The sequence below is a fragment of the Protopterus annectens genome, chromosome 1.part2 (assembly GCF_019279795.1).
Source record: "Protopterus annectens isolate FY-2018-M chromosome 1.part2, PAN1.0, whole genome shotgun sequence".
Lineage (NCBI taxonomy): Eukaryota > Metazoa > Chordata > Ceratodontiformes > Protopteridae > Protopterus > Protopterus annectens.
This window is the reverse complement of record NC_056727.1, coordinates 1,109,806,819-1,109,830,397: the sequence shown is the minus strand read 5'-3', so window position 1 is coordinate 1,109,830,397 and position 23,579 is coordinate 1,109,806,819. Positions and strand designations below refer to the sequence as shown.

The 23,579-nt window shown below is 41.5% G+C and overlaps 1 protein-coding gene across 3 annotated transcripts in view; it reads left to right on the top strand.

Annotated features, from left to right (window-relative positions):
* The window catches only part of LOC122792248 (phosphatase and actin regulator 4-like), a 2,537,344-nt gene that overhangs the window by 338,665 nt on the left and 2,175,100 nt on the right, over nucleotides 1-23,579 (top strand). The window lies entirely within an intron of this gene.

Genomic DNA, 23,579 nt, shown 5'->3' with positions numbered 1-23,579 from the left:
TCCAGAGACTATTTCATAGGGACCCAAGGGCATTAAGGCTTCTACTGCTAAAAATCCTACCCCCTCTGATATAGCCTCCAGGGCGCTGGATAGATGGGGTAAGAAAGTTTGCACTTCTGCAACCTTTGCCATTAGGGCTTTAAACTGCCAGTTTCATATGTTAAAGTATCAACAACATGTTATTGGATTGCTTAAACAGAAAATGATGTTGATTCCTGACTGTGCTGAAAATAAAGAATTACAGGATTTAATGCATTCTGCTGAACAGGTTGGAAAACATACTTTGCAATGTGGATTTGATTCATTGGAGGCCTCTTGCAGGGCTGCTGTTACTGGGTCTGTGCTCAGAAGGCATGCTTGGCTTAAGGAGCAATCTTTGCCTGATCATGTTAAAGCTAAATTGTTGGATGCTCCCTTAAATCAGGACCCGCCTGTTTGGCAACAAGGCTGAGGAAGTTCTTAAAAAGATGGAAGATCAAGCTAAATCTATGCAAACTGTTAAAGATTTCTTACAAGTTCAGCCTCCTAGATTTAGTAGGCACTGGCCCTCTAAAAATTGGTCCTTTCCAGCCCCTTCCAGGTCTTCTCAAGCCAAACCCAGACACAGCAGAAACCTCAGGTTTCAGTCCCAAGGGACACACAAGACTAGGCAGTGGGGGATTTCCGCACCCAAATCTGGGAGTAGTAAGACTCCCCCTATGGAAAACTGTCTCAATGACTTGCTTTTAAAACTTCCAAGCACTTCCCAACTGAATGCTCCTTTAGGTGGAAAGATTGGTCTGCAGGCCAAAAACTGGGAACTCATGCAGGACAAATGGGTTTTAAATAGTGTCCCAAGGATACAGATTTCATTTCCACACATTACCAACACCAAGCGGGTGGCCAGATATACCCCCAAATCAGTGGGCAGAGGCCCGAAATCAAGTACTATCTCTCTCTCTCTTAAACATGGGGGCTATTCAGTTGGTACCAGAAGAGGAAAAGGGACAAGGTTTCTGTTCGAGACTTTTCCTGGTACCCAGAAAGGGCAATACATGGCATCCTATCCTGGACCTTTTCTATTCTAAACACCTTTCTGGTGATTCCAAAATTCAAAATACTGACTCTTCACCAGCTGCTTCCAATGCTAGGCAAGGATGCATGGTTGGCAACACTAGACTTAAAAGAAGCATACCTGCACATCCCTGTCAGGGAGTCTTGCAGAAGATAACTGCGCTTCAAAGCAGGCTACATGCACTACCAGTTCTCTGCACTGCCCTTTGGCTTATCTGCTGCGCCCAGGGTATTCACAAAGTGCTTACCATTGCATTTTGCAGGCAAATAAATATTCAAATATACCCATACCTGGACGATTGTCTTATTCAGGCAGAAAGCAAGGGCATTCTTTTGAATCATCTGGCCTTTGTTTAAAGAAGTCACACCGGTATCCTGTCAACAAATTATATTCCTGGGCGCAAGCTTGAATACAACTTCCCAGACGGCTTTCCTCACGCCAGAGGAATGGATTAATTCGACAACTTAGTTCAAACAAGTGGCCACAAAAACCCAGCTATCTGCAAGGCAAATACTGCAAGCCTTGGGGTTCATGGCCTCCTGCATTCTTCTAATTCCATATGCAAAACTGCATATGAGGAAACTACAATGGTATCTCAAAATCCTATGGTGTCAACATTCACAGGATCTAGAAGCAGGGATTCCTATCATACCTTGCCTATGCCTAGAGTTCCTTTGGTGGGCAGAGGCCTGCCACCAAAACAGGGGATTACCATTCACATTACCCCCTGCCGCCCAAATCTTAACAGACACATCAGACTATGCATGGGGGGGCTCACCTAGCAGGGAAGTGCATTCAGGGCAAATGGAACCAAAGTCAAATGCACCTGCACACAAATCAAAAGGAAATGTTAGCTGTACAGAATGATCTGACAGCTTTCAAGGACCACATTCTTCCAGTACAACTAATGGTAAAGACGGACAACACCACTGTCATGTGGTACATAAACAAGCAGGGGGGGTACACATTCTTACCCCCTCTGCAAACTAGCCATGGCATTGTGGAACACAGCCTTGAGCTACCAAGTGAATCTACAAGCTCATTTCCTGCCAGGAAAACTAAATACACTGGCAGATGGACACTGGCAGATGGACTAAGCAGAGACCTCATGGGCCCACATGAGTGGAAACTGGAACCAATGATTTTCAACATGTTGACAAGCAAATGGGGAAGCCCAGATATAGACCTGTTTGCCTCCCGCCAGAACCATCAACTGGACAAATTTTTCACAAGGATTCCTCACAAGCTAACTTGAAAAGTGGATGCTCTATCCTTCATCTGGAAAAAACCTATCAGTTTATGCCTTTCCTCTGCTCATCCAGGACAAGCCAAGGATGATTTTAATTGCACCAGACTGGCCTCGCCAACACTGGTACCCACTCTTGTGCAGTGTGTCATGCTTGGCTCCATGGCACCTGCCTCAGACTCCTTCCCTGTTGTCTCAGCAGGAGAACCAGATTCTGCACCCTCAGCTGCAAACTCTGAACCTAGCAGCTTGGCTAATTACCTAATCTCTCCTTTACCATCCCTCAGTAAATCCATGATGGATATCATTTTAGAGGCAAGGAGGCCTAGTACTAGAAAATTTTATGCTGCAAAATGGTAAAGATTCTGTGGCTGGAACCAATCTCAAGGAATGAACGCAGCAGTGCCCAATTTACCTCCGATTCTACAATACTTGACTGAGATGCTTCATAAGGGCTTGTCTTTTTTTCTCCATCAGAATTCATGCCTCAGCCATTTCAGCTCATTATAGCACAGAGCCTCCCCTCCTCTCTCACCCACTGCTCAAGCAGTTGCTCCGAGGGGCCAAAAATTTAAGGCCAACCAGGAGAGCTCCAACTCCAGCCTGGGATCTTACCTTTGTCTTGGAGAAACTCACTCTTCCTCCTTTCGAGCCAGCTGCTACTGCAGATTTAAAATGTATTTCCTGGAAAACCGCTTTCCTTTTAGTAATCACTTCTGCAAGAAGGGTATCTGAATTACAGGCCTTTATGGCAGTGGAACCTTTCATCATCTTTCATGCAGACAGGGTGTCCCTCAGAACCAATCCCTCCTTCATGCCCAAGGTGGTATCCAGTGTGGCTCTTAATCAGTCCATTCATTTGCCTACCTTCTTTCCTAACCCACAGAACAAAGGGGAATAGATACTGCACTCTTTAGATGTGCGCGGACAGCTTAGATTCTGCTTGGACAGGACTAAACCTCAAAGGCAATCTGAACAACTGCTAGTGGCTTTTGCTGCAGGGACAGAGGGGAAAGCTATTTCAAAACAAATCATTTCAAAATGGATAGGCCACTGCATTAATTTCTGCTAGAAGCACCATGGAAAACCTATCCCACAGGGCATCAGACACCATTCAACCAGGGCTGCATCTACCTCTACAGCCTTTCTCAGGGGCGTCCCTACTAGGGACATCCTAGAAGCTGCTACCTGGAGTTCTGTACATACTTTCACCAAGCATTATCATTTGCCAATTTTCTCTAAGTACAGAGCTGGTTTTGCAACTGCAGTCTTGCAGGGCCTTATAGCTGGTCCTAATTCTATTTAAATTCCTCCTCCCAACCTTAGCTTTGGGAGTGTACCCAAGTGTAATGACTGCAACAGTGAAACACGAAGAACATGGTACAGTTGTGTACACTTACCATAAATGTAGATGTTAGTGTATTCACTGTTGCAGTCATTACATTTGGGTTATCTGCTTGCAGTAGCCCTCAGTCGGTCTGATTAACAAAGTCTTGGGTCCTGCGTCGGTTGCTGTCCCTTCTTCCATGATGTCAGGTCATCAGGAGTATAAAGCATGCAGCCGACGCCATTACATCAGTTTTTCTTGCCCCATATGTCAGGTGCCCCCTAATGGGAAGAAATTAACTCTATAAATGCAAGGATATACCTCCAACAAAAAAGCAAATACACCAAAAAGCTTTTAGAGCATAGTATTTGCTTTTTTGTTGGAGGTATATCCTTGTATTTATAGATTTCATTGCTTCCCATTTGGGGGGGGGGGGGGCACCTGACATATCGGGCAAGAAAAACCTGATGTAATGGTGGTGGTTGGTGTTTGAGCCTAATTGTGTATCTCTAAAATATCCCTTCAAATCTGGTAATCCTTAACCACCTTGTTATGTTGAAAGGATCATCTTGTCTCACTTCACTCTTCCCCTGTTCTCCTCCCAGATAAATTCCTTCACCTCTAGTTTTTGTCTACACCTTCTATGGTTGATGAAAGTATGCCTGACCTGTATATAAATCTAAAGTGAGTAATAACATTTTCACTGTTTGTATCTTACTGTCAATATCCATAAACAAGAGCTTCCAGTTTAGCAGTTTTTGTATTTATTTGTTCTCTCCCCACGTATCTATTGCTGCCATAACAAAAGCCATTTTAATCCATGCTCCTAACTTCATTTGATCTTGTTCCCATAACAGTTTCTTGTGTTCTTGTGGGGTACATAATTTGCAGCTATAGCCTTTGTTTTCTTAATTTTATATCATGAAACTGTTTCAATATGTTCAACACCTAAATGTACTTTCTGGATTTATGAAGTACAAAAATAATTTAATAAGCAAATAAAGCCAACTTTTCTTAATCACCCTACTAATATATATCCTTGAATTTATGAGTCTATTTTCTTTGCCAAATACTAAATAGAAACCAAAGTGGCAAGAGAATACTCTTGCTTGGTTCCTCTTTTCAAACACAACTTTTTGGAAAGGAGCTGTCCCGCTTTAATTCTTGCCTCCAGTCCTTTATATTTCTTCCTAATTAACTTCAGTATTGTGTCATTGAATGCAATTGCTTCTATTAGTCTCCTCATAAAATCCCAGTTTATTCTGTCATATGCTTTCTGTGCATCATGACTCACCAAAAAATAGCAGTATTTTTTATGTTCTTGTTCCCTCCAGGTCATCATTGTTTTGTTAATGATGTCAAATGTTTGCCTCCCCTCCACAAAACCACATTGATCCATATCTAAAAATGTTGGCAACACCTTTGCTCTTCTTTTAGCTAGTATAGACCTAAACATTGTGTAGTCATGGTTTAAAACTGAAATGGGATTCTGAGGCTGAGTTTGATGGGTCTTTATCCTGTTTGGGTAATGCAACCTCCACAACTTTCTTTCAAGAGGCTGATGCTTCTTCCCCTCTTTACTATTAAAATCTTCCAGATCTTTACCACTTTCTTCCTCTTCTAGCTTCCAAACTTCCACAGGAGTATTATCTGTTCCTGGAGACTTCCCTGCAGATTAATTCAAATTTTATCTTGTATTCTCCTATTTTAACTATTGGTTATTGAGCCTTATCTTCATCTTACCTTGGCATAATTATGTCTTCCATAACTACTTCCATTTGTGCTTTTTTCTATATTTTTTCTGCTTTTATACAAATTTTAATACAATTTCCAAAATATGCCCAATACTTCTCTAGGGTATCTGGTTATTTTTCTTGTTATAGGCCCTCTAAATTTGGTGACAACCTTTTCTACTTTCTATTGCCTAAGACATAGTGCTAAACGTTTTTGTGCACCAGAGTTAATAGTTGCGTAAAGGTAATCTTTCTAAACTTGTGCATATTATCCAAATACTCCCTTATTATTCACTTTAGCACTCTACAGTCACTCCTCCTCTTCTGTGAGAGTCACCTTCTGCAGTATTTTAACCTTTGTCAGCCCATCTAAATAATTCCTTTACTTAACCATATACACTTCTCTTTTATTTCTACCTTTTTTAAAACTTAATTTTCATTTAATCCTAGTCACTAGCTAGTCCTTCTGAAGAAAATTCTCCCTTCCATAGGAACTCTTGAGTAATTTCATCATTGGTCTGTTCTGCATCAAAATATCTTTGATCCTCCAGGAAAAACATGTTCTGAAGACAACCTGATACAGTAGTGTACATCTCACAACTGCCTCTCAGCATTCCTTGATTGCTGGCATAAACTTGCTTCTCTTATTTCTGGGGTACAGCGAATAATCCACAAGTACTGTTTCTCCTATACTGTTTCTCCTATTTTTACTATGTTTCATTTAGCCAGGATCAATTCTTTCTGCTAGTATGCTTGCATCTTTGCAAGCAGCATATGTCTTTGCTGCTTTCTAATGGACTGGTTTGGAGCATAGACGCAACATGCAGTTCTAATTATCAAATGCTGCTTTGGAACACTATTACTTTTATTTGTACTTTCAATAAAGTTCTTTCTAGTTTATCTCTGGTTTTCTCTGTGTGCTCTGTCTTCTTACCCTTATTTTTAACTGTTCTACACAAGAAGCCTCATTCTTATCCAGACTTTTCTTCATTTTTGCCACTGATTTTTACAGTTTTATTTTGTCTGAATAGCTTGTTAATACTTTTCCTAGCCCTTTGCTTTTTGAGTTGATGTTCATTCAATATTTCATTTATTTTGCACACCTCTGAGTACATTTTGATTTTTTTTACCTCTAAATTACTGAATGCCATCTTCTGTACCAAAGCTGAAACTTGACCTGCTTTTTGTTCAATAGCTGCAGGATTCTTCCCAGTTGGAGTTTTGTCATCACCTTTTTTGTTTTTTGGTTGATTTTCTTTCAGGTTCGTTAAACTTCTTATTTGCTGGCATGTAGGCAATGTAATTACTAGCCAGTGACTGAGTTTTATGCAAACTGATAGTTTTAATGGCTCTTTTTTCAGTTTCTGTTCTCACACTGGAAGAGCTGAAATTAAGCTGTTGCTAGGTGTGCAACTGTCGGCACTTTCTGACTTGAATGTCGATGTTCTATTTTGAAATTCTGACCAGTCAATTATAAGTTTTTGTGGTGGAAAGTGTTGTCGAAGTTAATAAACCAGGGATCTATATTATAAGAATGAAGTTTTAAATAGTCGAATACCATATGGGGTGACAGCATATGGCCGAATATTTAAAACTTTGCAAGTGTGAACGGAGATTGCCGTAGGGAATTCTTCCCTTTACTTCAACATAGTGTGTTCTCTGAATTGGTATATTTAAGTAGTGGGGGGTGTGGGAGGGCTTGCCCCCCTGCTTAGAGAAATCAGGTAGGTTTTAAGTTTTTTAATTTGATTTCGATGTTTTACAGCTTCGCTCATATGATGTCGCCCATATGGTGTTCGAAATTGTAAAATTTTGTTCTTATAATGTAGACCCATAAACCAGAGTATAGGAATTCATTTTTATGACAATTATTCATGTATTATCAGCAGCACAGAGAGCTGGGACTGGATGAGGACTTTGAAGGAAATACTATGGTAAACATGTAGAACACATTTAATGATAAATATTAATTTATACATGTGTAGTTAATAAAAGGGAGAGCAGTAAAAAGAATAAGAATAGCCATCCATGGTTAGTCATATAAACAAGGACCTTAAGTTACAAAATATAAAGTGGAGTACTGTGAACAAAATTTCAAAGTATAATGTATATAGAGCAAGAGTGAGGAAACTAATCTAGGGGAAAATATGACTAAAATTGCCAACTATGTTTCTGATGACAAGAAATCATTTCATAATGAGTCAATCTAAAAATAAGAGTGTGAATATTTCTCTTAATGGTGAAGGTAATATAAAACTTTCAAGTGAAGTAGATCTTTTAGTTAGTGCTTTCTGTCTTGTTGGTTTTGGATACAACTTGAATTACGTGCACTCAACTGAGGGACATTGCCTGCCAGTAAGAGGGTGTGGGTTAAAGCCATAAAATGTATAAAGAAAGATGCTACTCCTAACCATATGCTTTAATTGATTTATTTTATTCAGTGAGGAAAGTAAAATGTATTTACTACCCATTAACTTGAATTTTCCAGAAAACACTTGAAAGTAGGTAGTCCCCCACCAGTGGAAATGGGCAAATGTCACTGCAGTTTTCTAAGGGAGGATCAGCAGAATACAGACTTACAGGTCTTGCTAGTCGTCTTTGAAAATGTTATAAATTGTCAAACTGCAGCTTCTAAAAACATATGCATTGACATTCATCAACATAGATCTTACTCAAGGATGTTCTACCATAACCAGTCTTCTTTTCTTTTATTCCGATGTTGTATGGACAATGGCCAGTAGTGTCTCAGTAAACTTGATAAAGTCTTCAGTCTTCAGTTCTGTTCTCTACTAATTTATCTTAACTGTTAAAGAAATTGATGCATATTTATTAGCTGTATAGATAACTGGTTGTTAAATAGAAAATCTATAGTCTGTTTAGGAGTAAAATCTAGAGAATATAAGATCCAAAAATTGTATCTCAGGGCTTGGTGTTGCAATCATTTTTGATTGATGTATTAAAATTCTATTCTCTGGATCTCTGGATCAAGTAGATGTTGGACTGCAAGGTTTGGTGATGATGCTATGTTGTCGGGAATGATTACAAGAAGCATCTGTTCAGAGTTGTCCATTCTGTTGGAGTAAAACTGCACCTCGAAGTCCTAGTTACTCACAGTTCAGGATGCATTTTTAGCACTGCACTCTGTCACTCATTTGTACCAAGAAAGGATGTCACCTCTTCAGCAGATAGTTGTGTCCATTTTCACAGTGCAGTCTTTTTCAACAGAAGCTTGTCTGAGAGCCTTGGGCTTCATGGTAATTTCCGTTTTATATTCCACAACTTGTTTCACACAATGGTTCTTCATTTGATAGTTCCTGTCCAGTGATCTCTACATCTGGACCCAATGTCTTATCCGTTTCAGATATACGGAGCCTGTTTAATACATCTACAGTTGTGGCTGGAACCTACTAATTTAAACCATTCGACATTTCTAGCTGCAGTCAAAATGGATGCATCTGCTGCAGGGTGGAAGAGGGTACTTCTGCAGACAGACCATTCAGGTGTTTGGTCCCCTCATTTTCATGTCAGTGATGTAGAAGAGCAAGTTCTCCCTATATTTGGCCTTTTTGTAACTCAAATGGTCATTTCTGTCTGGCCAGACAACATAGCTGTTGTATGCTGTACTAATGTACAGAAGGGAATCCATCTCTCCTGTCTGTTTACGAAGCTGTGAGAGTGGCAGTGGGCCATTAACTTGCACTGCTCTTTGTAGCAGTCTATATTTCATTCTTGGGGAGCCCAGCTCCTTGGCATATGAATTCAGCCTTTGTCTTATGTTTTTAAGTAGTCTCCAACTCCATCAGTGAAAGAAGGAGTTTGCACACTTGGAACAGTTCATTATACCTTATATTTGCATTTCTATCTCATGCCATCATTCTTCCTGACTGACGTTGGGGGGGGGGGGATTCAATCCAAGGATGCCTTAAGTCATGAATGGTCTGATGGACTAACATACTTCTCTCCTATTTTATCTGATTAGAAGATTTAAAAGAAGAAATCCAATTAACAAGTACACACAACTAGACCACAACATTGCCTGTGCTTGAAATCTACACTATAAAACTAAAAATGCATAGCAACACGTGGGATGATGGTGTCTCCAAAGTTTATTTGTGGATCTTAAGAATCAAAGTATTGGTTTCACTAATAAAATTCAGTTTAACTTATTCACATTATCCTTACACCTCGTTAAATAAATTCCAAAAATCCTGTAATTAGATTAATTCAAACACAGAAAGTAGAAAAGGGGGACTGAGACAAAACATTATGCTAAAATCCCAGTTCTTTCATATCGAGCATATGTCCTCATCTTCTGATTGTCAACATGATATACTAAGGGTTTCCTACATGGCAATGACTGTTGCTTGAGAGATCCCATTGTGTGCATGCCCCAAATCATGCCATCAGAAGACAGCAAAGCCCTTTTGTGAAGAAAATCATGCCATCAGGAGACCGCAAAGCCCTATTCTGATGAAAATGCATACACAGCAGTAGAAGGATATTGGCCTGGGTAAAATTTGGAAGAGTGGAAAGCTGTTTAAAACTGGTGACAATAGAGTTTTCATGAAAAATTGCTATTTATTGTACACCAGGCAAAAAAAGTAAATTCATTACAGCAATCAGAAACTATCTTGAAGCTGGACTGAGATTCAGGTTGTTACATCTAGCAGTTTGAGTGTTTTCTTTGATGGGCCCAAAATGTACATGGAAGTATAGCAGGTGGTGGAGGAAATGGTACTTTGCACACAAGTGACTATTTTTCTAACAAGCAAATTAAAGTGGGTTCAGCTTCTTAGCCACCCATCAGTAAATGGGGCCAGGGAGAGAATGCTCTGGTGAAAACATTCATTGAAAGAAAAACAAATGAAAGACGAGCTCAGGAATTGACCAGAGGAATAAGGATAAGCTTTTGATTCAAACCAGATGTTTGCCCGTAAGTGTGTGAAGATTATGAGGTAAATGGAATGGTATGTGAATATTTTAAAAGAAAAGTAGATGTGTAAAGTGTTCCATTTATATTGTGGTTTGGTATTTGGAGTGCTGAGGCATGAAAAGTAACACAAAGAGGTTTGAGCTGTGTTCCTTGTGTTAAAGTAGTGAGGGAACCGAGAAAGTATTAATCTTGCTTTTTTTTCCAAGCTGGGACAGATAAACGAGTGGAAGAACAAACGTCTATTAGTAGAGTGGTTTCCATCTTAAAAAAACGTATTTGTAAAAATGTAACAAAGTATATTGTAACAATCATGCATCAGTTTGGGGAGTGCTTTTAATGCTTGTTAAATTTAAGAAGCAAGTGGGTAAGTTATTAAAGTACATGGCAAACAGAGTTACATTGCTTACAGGGTAGGAAATGATACAAAGATGTGAAATGACTGTGTGGGGGGGCAGGGGTTGCTGTGAATCTAATAGCTCAGTTGAAAAAGTTTCAAGTATTAGTGACAGTTTATGTACATATTGAGGCAAATAGATTGCATGTAGATTTAATAAAGTGGTGTGATTTTTCTAAACTAAGTAGCTTAAAAGTGAAGGAATTTAAATGGTTATGAGCGGACAGGTGATCCGCTGTGGCAACCCCTAATCAGGAAAAGCCGAAAGAAGAAGAAGAAGATAAATGGTAAGCTAAAAAGGCATCTATAACCAGATGTAGTAGAGAAGACAAATGTTGATCAGAAATTGACTAGACAGTATGTACTAAGTGACCTTTACTGTGGCTCCTTGAAAGAGATCATTGTAAGTTTAAAAGTGGTAGTGGTGGTGGAGCTCACCGGTAAAAAAATTACAAGTTATTAGTTTCAAACTGCAAACACTGCCAAAGTAACTGCAGCATAACAAAACATTGAGTGAATAGTTATAACAGATCTGATATTGTTAATCCTTGTTCATTCCTTACGCATGGGTATCTGTTCCAACCTTGGAACCGAGCTGGCCATTTTCCAAGCTCCGCGTCAGCTTCAAACTCTAGAGCTAAACTCTTACCCACAATCCCCCTCTCCCTGTTACCCCAGATTTCGTTTGCCGCGTTGCCATTCGGTCGTGTCAAGCTGCTTCTCTTGAGCTAAGTCCAGTTATTTGTTTAATAGTCCTTCATATTACTTTCATTGTCTCTTACCCTATCGCATCTAGCGTACATATTTTCTTCTGGTTTTTCTGCTCTTTTCTCTACCGCTTTACCGTGAGGTAATCTCTCTTTACCATTGTTGGTAATCTTTCCCTTTTTTCTCATACCTTCGGGTATTCTTTTGTACCATTGCTGGTACCCTTTCTGTTTAATTTGCTGTCATGGCAGATAAGAAAGGTAGTCTGGGCTTTAAGCGGTGTTCTGATTGTGGGCACAAACTACCTACTTCTGATGCACACTCTGTGCGTTTTATTGTTTGGGGGCGTCCCACTTGTCTGTTGACCCGCCCTGTACGATCTGTGAAGACTTTTCAAATAGAACTTTGTTGGAAAGGAAAAACAAGCTGTTGCTGAAGGGACTTCTTAAATCTCCCTTTTCAGAGGCTGTTTCTGGGTCAGAGGTCTCAACCCTAGAGCCCATAAGAAAATCTTGGATGTTTCTACCAAGGCTAAATCTTTGCCTTCTTCCCCGGCTGGGGACTCCCACCAACCAAAACCTAAAAAGGCTAAAGTTTCAGCTGCGGACCTCACTCAGTCAGCCCCAGTGCTTTCAGTGCCTAGATCTTCGGCACCGAGGCCTTTGGCTCCATTAGTGATCTTTGCTCCGTCTTCTCCTGCAGCCTTCACTATATCGGCACCGAGGGGCTCCTCGGTTCAGACTATTACCACTATATCAGCACTGACCGTTCAGTTAGCACAGACCTTGACCACGTCAGTTCCGACATCGTCCTCTGAACCGATGCCTTTATTGTTGACTCCAGTTTTGTCGGTTCCAGCTTTGGTACCAACAACCACTTCGGCACCAATCCCTGTGTCAGTGCAGACCATGACCTCGGCACCGATGACTTCTTTGATGCAGACATCGGTAGTCCAGTCTCTTTCTACACCATCGTCCTCTGTGTGGACTGAAGAAATGGGCACAAAGTTTGCTTCTTCTGTGGACAGACCTGTTTCTCCCTCAGTCTCTGTGAGGTCCACTAGAAGCCTGTCAGAACACTGTTGCGTCTTGTGGATCAGGTGCTCTTGGCCAGAGGTATCCCACCCCTCAGAAACTATCCTTCCTTGGGAGGTGATTACCCTTCTCCAAAGACCCCTTTTTATTCTCCTCTTTCATTGCCTTTGAAGTCCATGGATATAGCACAGTCTTCCCCTTCTGCGGTCCCCTTTATGGATCTCAATAAGGAACCACAGTTGCCTTCATGGCAGGAAAGTTTTGCTACGACCCAGGATGTCAGTTGTGACAAGCATAGTTCGCTGCTCCACAGCCACCCAGGGACTCCGGGTCGGCAGGCTGAGCCACTTAGGGGAGGGGTGACCCCTGTCCTAGACATTCACTCCTCTTCAGATGGACCAGCCTTCCAACTGATGGAGAAGGCTTACGCTGCTGCTGGTGGTACTAGACTGTCTATCTCTCTTCCCTCCTCTGGTATACTGGTTTCACAAGTCGCACCTAGCGGACACCGGGAGCAAGGGCCTCAGGACATATTCCCACAGGAATCCCCTTTTCCGCTGTCTTCTTCAGCTTTTCCCACTGAGGAGGTCCACTGGAAAAGTTTGTGTAAGAGGAAGCACATGGACTCCACAGAGGAGTCCCTCACGGAAGACACAGATTTTGATGAGGGGGAAGGATCCCTCCCGGTCACCCTCTGACATATCCTCGAAATCCTGAAACAGAGAGGTGACTGGCAGTCCTCTAATCTGACCTCTGAGGAATCTGTGTTCCTGCAGGCCTTTCGCACCTGGCCCCCTACCTCCTGGGTTACTCCACCTGCCAATGAACTTGTCCGACTTATCGTGCAGCATGCTTGGAAGGCTACTGATACCATCAAAGCTATTCCCCGGAGACCAGATAACATTTTGTCCCCTCCTGCTTTGGATCTCCATTGGTCAAAAGGTCTTCCTGTGGATGCTTTGGTGGTGGCAGCCGCAACAAAAAAGGATCTGGCAGAAGAAGAAAGACTGACTGTCTATCCGCCTAACAGAGTCCAGGGCCCTGGACAGGATAGGGAAGCACACCTTTGCATCAGCGACCTTTACTATCAGGTCCCTGAATTATATGGCACACTTTACCAGACTTCAAAGGGATCTGATTTCTGAGCTCTCTGAAACCTTGGCTGGTGCCGTGTCTAATGAGGTCCGTGACAAAGTGGCCTCTCAGCTGGCCACCATTGAATCAATATCTAACTCCTCTATGCGACTGATATCTCACGCATCAGAAGGAGCAGCTAGAGCAGCGGGCTCAGCGGCGGTCTTGAGATGACACGCCTGGATGCACTTGTGCAATTTTGCGGAACCCTTTAAGGCTTCCTTTCTTAATGCCCCCATTGAGGCCTCCTCGTTGTTAGGGCCCAAAGTTAAAAGCACACTGGCCAGATGTGAACAGGGTGGTAAGCCCCTTTCTGCCATAGGTGTCGGTTACTCTTCCCCTCAACGTGCTTTTTCCCGAAACAAAAAGAGTGGGAAGATATGGTTCAAGAAAGCTCAGGGTCCTTTCCGTGACACACAGGCAGAGTTCTCCCCCAGAGGCAGAGTGGGAAACTCACAGGGAAAAATCCCTCTTCGTGGCAGAGGGAGGTCTGCATAACCAGGGTTCCAGGGATTCTTCCCTGGTCAGTCCTACCAGCGCTGCTGAAGAGCGGCCCAACTCCTTTCCTTTGGAGGTGGTTGGGGAACGTTTCTCCTTGTACCCTTCTGCCTGGCTAACCATCACCACCAATTCTTGGGTACAAAGGATTATAACCAGAGCTTATCGTATCCCCTTCTATCTTTATCCTACCCCTTCAAAAAAACTTCCTGACGTTCCACCCAGTCAAAGGGAAGAGGCAGCACTAGAGATAGAAAAGCTGCTAAGAAAGAGAGTCATCCAAATTGTCCCTCTAGACCAGATCGGATCCGGATTCTACTCAAGACTATTTTTGGTGCCAAAGAAAACCGGAGACTGGAGACCAATTTTGGATCTCAGTGTATTGCACAAGTTTGTGAGAGTACAAAAGTTCCGGATGGTCACAATACAGTCTATCCTTCCGCTTTTGGGAAAAGACGATTGGATATGCACGATTGACCTAAGATGTGTACTACTACATAAAAGAGGACAGGCCATCAAGAAGATTTCTGCGCTTCCGTGCGGGAGCCAGTCACTACCAATTCGGAGTACTGCCCTTCGGACTCTCTACAGCCCCCAGAGTGTTCACAAAGTGCATGGCAGTTGCCACAGCTCACTTGTGACTTCAAGGGTTCCAGGTTTTTCCATACCTAGACGACTGGCTCATTTCCGCCCCCACCAGACATCTACTGGAAGAAGCCCTGGCATACTCTCTCCTCACTGCTCAAAGGCTAGGCATAACCATAAACTGGCAAAAATCCAATCTCACCCCATCTCAGTCGACAGAATTCATAGGGCTTATCTTGGACACAAAGAACTGCAGAGCTGCTGTTCCAGAGCACAGAATTTTAAGGATAAAGCAACAACTGATTCCAATCCTTTCAAGGGAGAAATCCACGGCTCACTCTGTTCTACAGCTGTTGGGCTCCATAGCAGCCTCCTTCAACATTGTTCCCCTGGCCAGGTTTCACATGAGGCTTCTACAATGGCTACTGCTCACCCAATGGTATCCTTTTCAGCATCCTCTTTCACCCATGATTCGAGTAACCCACAGGTGCAAGCAGGATTTAAATTGGTGGATGAGACACAATCTATACCAGTGGTCTTGCCCCTTCTCCTCCCAGCAACCCAAGACCACAGTTACCACGGACGCCTCCCTGATGGGGTGGGGGGGGGGCTATGTCAGAGACAAGACAGTCCAAGGCGCTTGGTCTGAACTGGAGGCCCATCTGCATGTAAATGTTCTAGAGCTGATGGTGGTGCTTCTGGCGTTGCAAGCATTCCATCCCCTACTGCCGTCTGGTCTAATTGCGATTCAATCAGACATGGCGGTGGTCTGGTACATCAACAAGCAAGGTGGAACCAAATCTTACTCCCTTTGTCGAGAGACCATGAGGATATGGCAATGGACGATGGCTACCAACCGTTTTCTTCTAGCAACACACATTCCCGGGAGTTCCAATGTGATAGCAGACAGAATCAGCAGGTGCATTCTTCAACCTCACGAGTGGTCCCTGAATCCCTTGATAGCAGCGGAGATCTTTCACCGCTGGGGTCATCCTTGCTGCGACCTCTGCATCCCCGACCAACTACAAATGCAGCAACAACTTTGCCCCGATTCCCCCTCCGGGACTGTCACCCAAGAATGCTTTAGTCCACGATTGGCCCTCGGGTCTTCTTTATGCATTCCCACCCTTTCCCCTCATTCCCCAGTTTCTGAAGAAAGCCTGTCTGTTGAAGAGCAAGGTGATCCTCATAGCACCATATTGGCCTCGACAGATTTGGTTCCCCTTCCTTTGGCCTCAACTACTAGATCGACCATGGATTCTCCATACAACCCCAGAGTTGATCTCACATCCACAGAACTTGATTCATCCCAACTAGCAGCCTGAAGCTCACAGCTTGGCTCCAATTCCCTTGATTGCCAGGCAGAATGATCTTTCTTTGCCAGTACGTGATATTCTCATTGCATCTCATAAGTCTTCCACTAGGATTAGTTATCTGAGCAAGTGGAGAAGATTTACCTGTTGGCTGAAAGATAAACAAGTAGATCCCTTCACAGCAGCAGTGTTGATAATACTAGACTGTTTGGCTGACCTTTTTCAGTCTGGTCTATCGGCCTCTACCATTAGAGTTCATTTGGCTGCAATTTCTAATTTTCATGAGGGTGTCCAAGATTCCCCTCTTATGTCTCACAAATTGTGCAAGACCTTCATAAAAGGTGTGAATCATCTGAAGCCACCTTTTAGAGAACCTATTCAACCATGGGATTTGTCTTTAGTTCTACAAGCTCTGACAATGCCACCTTTCGAACCGGCCTCTTCTTGTGACCTCAAGCATTTGTCATGGAAAACCTTGTTTTTGTTCGCCATTACTTCTGCCAGACATATTTCTGAGCTTCAAGCTTTGTTTCAAGAGTCCATACTTTATTTTTCAAAAAGACAGAATGTCTCTGAGAACTAATCCATCCTTTCTGCCTAAAGTGATCTCTGAAATGTCCATTAATCAAACCATTGAATTGCCAGTTTTCTATCCCAATCATTCAAAAAGAGGAGAGTATTGCCTTCATACTCTAGATATCCACAGGCAAATCCATTTTTACTTAAATGGGGCTAGGCCCTTTCGTAAATCTGACCAGTTATATTTGGCTTTTTCTGGACCCTAGATTAGGAACTGCTGCTGCTAAGGTCACATTAGCTAGATGGTTGAAGGGACTGTGTGACCTTCATTTATACACAGCGCAATATCTCGTTGCCTACTACCATGAAAGCTCATTCAACAAGGTCGGTGGCGACTTCTGCTGCCTTCCATGCTAGAGCTTCCTTACATCCTTACATGACATCTGTGCAGCGGCAACTTGGGCTACGCCTCATACCTTCATCAATCATTACAAATTGGATTTGGCCTCCAGGTGAAGAGCATATTTCGGTTCTATAGTGCTCAGGAATGTCCATCCATGAGAGCCTCCCAGGAATAGAGGTAGCTGGGGACTCTGTCCCATGCGTAAGGAATGAACAAGGATAAACAATATCCGATAAAGAAGTTATGTCTTACCATAACGTTCCATCTGTATTGTTGATCCTCGTTCAGTCATTATGACCCGCCCTCCTTCCCCCTCCTGTGGTTTCTAGTAGATCTCACCATCTGGTTCTCTTAGGTTATTTGACCAGAGGTAGCCTCTACCTTCTTTGACTTGCAGACTCAATCTGAGATAACAGGCAGAGGGGGATTGTGGGTAAGAGTTTAGCTCGAGAGTTTGAAGCTGACGCGAGCTTGAAAATGGCCAGTTCGGTTCCGAGGTCGGAACCGATACCCGTGCGTAATGACTGAATGAAGATCAACAATACAGATGGAACGTTATGTAAGACATAACTTCTTTTTTATTTGAAAGTTGGTAAAGAAATATTTCTTAGAACTTATAAAAAAAAATAATATTTCAGTAAACGTATGCAAATGGTTTTCTGTGCTGAAGATGGAAATAAAGCTAGACTGCAACAGAAAGATATTAGCTTTAGAATAACCACATGCAAAATTGATATGCTGTAGCATGAGCTGACCTTTTTTGGGGGTGGGGGGGGGGTTGGTAACACCATTGTGAGCTGTCCTAGAACTGAAGCTTTAGCTCCTGTCTGCAAGATAGATAAAGAGAGAAATTAAGTGCAGTATTTGAAAAAAGGTAACGCAGATTCTAAAAGGGAGAGATTAATATATACCTGTGAACTGCAAGTGTGTTTATATAAGCTGCCGGAGGTATGAAATAAAGAAAATGCTTTTATTCGTACAAGTAATGTTTACTTGCTAGTTAAGCTACAACGCAGTATTTACATAGACTGTAGATAGCCTTACTGGGACAGATAAATGATGAAAGATGGTGAAAAAAATGACATTGTTACAGGAGATGTAATTGGACAAAAATGAGCATGTGAAGTGGTGAGGCAAGGGTTTCAGGGTGGGTAATCAGCATAATATCTGGTAGAAAGAATGAGGGGAGTAACTACATTGGGAAGGGAAAGTGATTTCAGTAGTAAGAAAAGAAAACAAGATAGTAACGGTAGATTTGTGGCAATGAGGGATTATTGACAAGTAGTTTTACTTTGACATGTGTTTGCATCCCCCCTCAGATGCTTGAGTTGAGAAGGATTGTGGTAGGGGGGTGTTCAAATTATGTTATGGGCGGTTACTGGCATTTGACTTACAATGAGGATATATATGGGGACTTGGAATTTGGTTACATCTAGAGAGGGTAGATTCTTAAAGAATGTATGAAAAGTATTTGGTATGGAGGATGATATTTCAGTCATAGGAGTGCAAAAATCATTTGTGTAATATTTCTCCAATTTATAGTAAATGGGCCCGTTAGAATCTTTGTATCACAGGAACTTGTTAATTTGCTTGAAAGCTTTGAGACTTGCTCAGTAACTGTGTCTGACATTGTCCCTGTTAGGATAAGGGATACATATTGCAGCTTTATGTACTTAGTGAAAAGAGAAGTTTAAGGAATGAGTATATGTCAAAACGTAGATGGTGCAGCAGACAAACTGTCCCTGAAAGGGTAGCTAGCACTTGGGACGGTTGAAAATTAATTTTTAAAATGCATTAGAAATGAGGGAAAAGGAAATGCAATAGAAGAGAAATAGCAACTATTTAGAAGGGTTGGCAAAAACTAAATCTCTACAGAATAAAGAAATCTTTCAGAACAGGAAGAGGGACAGCTGCAGAGTGGTAGGGAAAATGAGTGAACCTTTACATAATGTATAAAAGTAGAAAAATGCTATTTAACAGCTTTTTGACGGTAATCCAGAATGCAGAAATTGTTAAAACAATGGCTAAGACAATAGAAATAGCAGTAGTGAACTCTGGGGTCCCTATGACAAGAAAAATAACTTGATGGAAATTTCAGACATTTTTATTTAACACATACAAGGCTAAGCAATGGTGAAATCGGGATAAGGTACACTTTGAAATCTGCATCAGCATCAACCCCATTTTCGAGTAATATTAATGGAACATTTAGATTTGTCAGAACTGGGTGTAACAAGAGTCTCATTTGCTGAAAGCCAGAACAGAAGAAGAAATATAAACTGATTTATAGTAAATCCATAAGGAACTCTATAGGAACAGGTGACATTCCTATAGAAGTTTCTAAGTTTGGACCAAAGAAATTGATGAAGACTTTGGAAGGCACTTGTTAGTAATGTTTTGAAAGGGAGAGAAATGTTAGCATTCTGGAGCAAAGCATTGCTAATGGTATTGTCAAAAGAGAGGAAAACGCCACAGAAACCTGGCATTTTATAAACCAGTTTCTTTTTCAAGTCATGATTATAATTTGTCTGCGTTAGTTAAGCAATAGAAAATATGCTGTGAAATTTGATGGACTTGGATCAGTGTGGTTTTGTGGAAGAGACATTTGACGGTATTACTAGAAAAGTTAAGATCTGGAAGGAATTGGAATATAAAAAGTGCCATTATTGTTTGTGTGTTCAGATGGATAGAAAGTATTTGGCCCAGTTTGTTAGGATTTTATGTAGTACAATGGCAACATTTGCATTTCCCACTAAAATAACAGTTAAGGAGACTACATTAAGGATCAGAGGCAAGAATAAAGGTGGGAGGGATATTATCACTCAAACTGAATTTGAGGAGGGGAATTTATTTATTTTATTTATTTGGCATTTGTTTACCGGGGTGGTCTGACTGGGTCTACAGAACCCGTTTTCAGCAGAGGCCCAGGAGAAAAGCTCCACATAAGTACAATACAAATACAGTAAATACAGTATAATCCAATACAATAAAGATTACATTAGAAATACTGTACAAAAAATTAAGTTGAAAGAACAAACTGCTACAAGATGTTGTAATATATTACTACACATCTAGACAATTGTATACAGTTAAAACACTACAGACGATGATAGTCACTCATCATACATGATGTAGATAGTGTCCAAAAAAAAAAAGCACATAGGTAGTGCAATGTGTGACATTGACTGTCATAGTACATGCAAAACAGAATGTTAATTTCAGTTAGGAAAATAGCAGCCAGAAAGTTAGCAGTGCAGATATATAGTGAGAGAGAGTTAAGGATAGAAGCAATAAAGCCTGAGCAGTACCTAAAGGATGTGGTATAGAAGGAGAGAAGGAGTTAGTGCTTTAGGATCTTGCAGTCTGTGAGAGATTGAAAAGTGACCGAAGAGGAAGACCTGAGCATTAGGCAGGGTTTATGCAGGAGCAGAACAATGTATTTTTGAGATGATTTTTTAAAGAGGCTTTGAAATGGGTTAGGCCAGGCATAGACCTGGTAGCTAGAGGTAGTGAATTCCAATGTATAGAGATAGAGTATGAATACAGAGAGTGACCAGATTTTCTTGTGGGTTTTGAGATGGCCAAGAGATTTTTGTCTTCTAATCGTAGGGATTGATTTAGTGTGTAAGATGCGACTAGATTGGCTAGTGCAGGGCAGGTAGTAGGCATGAAAATAAGATTGTGCAAGGTGGATAGCTGAATAAAGGGAATTTGGTTGGGTAGGTCAAGACAGTTTAATTCTAGGAGTGGTTTACAGTGGTGTGTGTGATATTTAGAGTTTGTGGCAAACTTTGTTGTAGCACTGTTCCAACTTGCTTAGGGTAGAATTTCATAAATTAGTTAACATAGGGGCACCATATAGAAGGGAGGGAAGTAAAAATGTTTTTTTGCAAGGGTAGTTTTTGTTGCTGCAGTAAAGAAATGTTTGTTTCTATATAAATCACAGTTTTTGATGAGTTTTCTTTATATTTTGCAGTATATGGGGGTCAAATGTAGGTTTGTCAATGATAACGCCTAGAAGTTTGGTTTTCTGCACTATTTCTATGGCAGTGTTTTCAGATGCAAGGATGTTGAAATGATCAGTGACGGGAAGGTGTTTTTGGGATGAAAGAGTACTAGTTTTGTCTTTGGATTAAGAAAGAGTTGGGCATTTCTTAGCCAGGATTCGACTGCTGTGAGGGATTGTTGAGGTTTTGAGAGTAGTTGTGGTAGTGATTGAGCAGTGCAGATTATGGTGGAATCAGCATATTGAATGAGGGTTGCAGGGTGAGAGGGAGTGTGAAGGTTGTTTGTGAAAATGTTGGAGTAAGGGTCCTAGGATGAAGCCTTGGGGGACTCCAGTAGGGTTGTGGAGAAAGGGTGAGAGTTTGTTGGACCATTTCACTGCTTGTTTATGATCCTTGAGGTAGCTCTGAAACCGTTTTACTGTGTTATACGAGAAGCCTAAGTTAATGTGTTCAAAAGTAAGGGGTGAGACGCTGTGTCAAAGGCCTTGGAAAGATCAAGGAATACTGAGGCTGTATAGCATCCTGAATCTCTGGCCTTGTTCACAGTGTCTGCAAAAGGTAATAGGGATGTAACTGTGTTGTGGCTAGTTTGGAAGCCTCGTTGGGCTTTGGTTAAAAGATGGTTTTGCAATAGATATTGCATTACCTGCTGATGGATACCTCTCTCAAGAATTTTGGATATGGGTGACAAGATGGATATAGGACGGAAATTGGATGGATCAAAAGAGTTGCCTCCTTTGTGGATGGGGGTGATGTGAGATTGCTTCCGCATGGTAGGTACTTCTGATTCAGATAAAGACCTATTTATAGCGATACTGATTATGTAGATGACCGAGTTAGCAGCCAGTTTGAGGTAGTATGGGGGGAGATTGTCAGCTGAAGTAGGGGGTCTATATTACCTGATCCAACGTTAAGGTGATCGAACACCAACCCGTAAATGTTGAGCCCTTAAAACTGCAAACAGCCATTTACGCAAATTTTTTTCCCTGGGAAAAAATTTGCTTGGCCATAGGAAACGAAACAAACCTTTAAACATTAAGTGGGGGGGTTCATCCTCCACACCCCCCATACCCCCCAATTAAATATACCAACTCCGAGATCACTCTACATTGGGGAAAAGGGCAAATCACCAATGACGGCCAAGCAAAGTTTTTCCCAGGGGAAAAATATTCTCATAAATGGCTGTTCGCAAATGTCAGAGTTTAACATTTACGGGTCGATGTTTAGGTGTTTGATCACCTAAACATTTGATCACATAATATAGACCCAAAGTAGAGCAGGGTTTTATTTTTTGTAGCGGTTTCTTAATGGTGTCAGTGGGTATGGGCTGAAATGAGAATGTGGTTTGTATGACATTTTGTTGAGTAGGGGGGTTAGTAATGACAGGGTTAGAAGTAGTTGATGGCCTGGGGTCAGTGTTTGAATAGGTTGTAGGGTGTGGAGTCCAGCATTAGAGGTGTTAGTAGGTCTGAAATTGATTTTATGAAGTGCTTGTTAAAGTTTTCGGCTATTTGTGATGGAGGAGTGTTAGGTGATGAGGTGCGCTCTACATTTCTTCCAGGGTTATGTAGAGAAGATATGGAGTGTCAAAATTTACTGGGGTTGATTTTATGCTGGAGTTGAAGGTGGGAATAATATGACTTCTTATCGCAGTTGATTAGTGTTGTCACTACATAGTGTTTTGAAATCAACATGATTTTGTTCATTTTTGTTTGGTTTCCAGGTTGACCAGGCTAGGTCCCTTTGCTTCATCAGGTGTTTACATTCCTTAGAGAGCCATGGTACGGAGTTCTTAATGTGCGCTAGTGTATTAAGTATATGAAAGAAGGTGTTATTGAAGTATAGTACAACATCATTAAGGGGTAGTTGTTTAAGGGGTGTCCAGTCTATTTCCTATAGGATATTGTTGAATTTATGCTGACAGAAACCGAGTTCCTAACTGATTTTATAGTGTGTACTCTTAATTGTTGGGAGTTTGTTCTAAGGGAGTAAGCTGGCAGATGATTGCTCAGGGAGCTAGACATGTACCAAAAGAGGGGTATTTGGCAGGGCGGGATACTAGAATCCAGTCTAAGGTGGATTGGCAGGCAAGTTCTTTGCTGTATCTTGTTGGAGCATTGATAAGCTGAGAAAAAACATAGAGCTTTATACGATCTGTGGGGGAGTTGGAAGCAATGGTTTGCCAATCTACATTTAAGTCTCCTAAGATTATTGTTTCAAGGTTTATTGTTTGGCATGTCCAGGATAAAATGTTTTCCAGCACTGGTATATTGTTACCTGATGGGATATATATTACTATTATGCAAATTCTTTTTTATATATTGAGGTTCCAAAAGGAGATTACTACTTCAGCATTGGAAAAGATGGGTATATTACTGGTGCAGGGTGTAATGCCGAGTGTAGAGGGTACCCCCCCCCTTTTTTAAGCTCCATCTCTTCTGGTTATTGCGAAGTTTGGCGGCATTATTTCTGAGTCTTTTACATTGGGATGTAGCCATGTTTCAGTAAGGTCTAGTATGTCAGGGTTATTTTGATCAATCCAGGCATGCAGTGGGGCTATTGTATTACATATACTTCTAAGGTTCAGAGTAAGTATGTTTAAATCATTGGGGTTACTGTTGTGGTTAGGATTTAGGGTGGGCCAGGGTTAGGATGCACGTCTCCACATTTGAGTAGATAGGTAATGAGAAA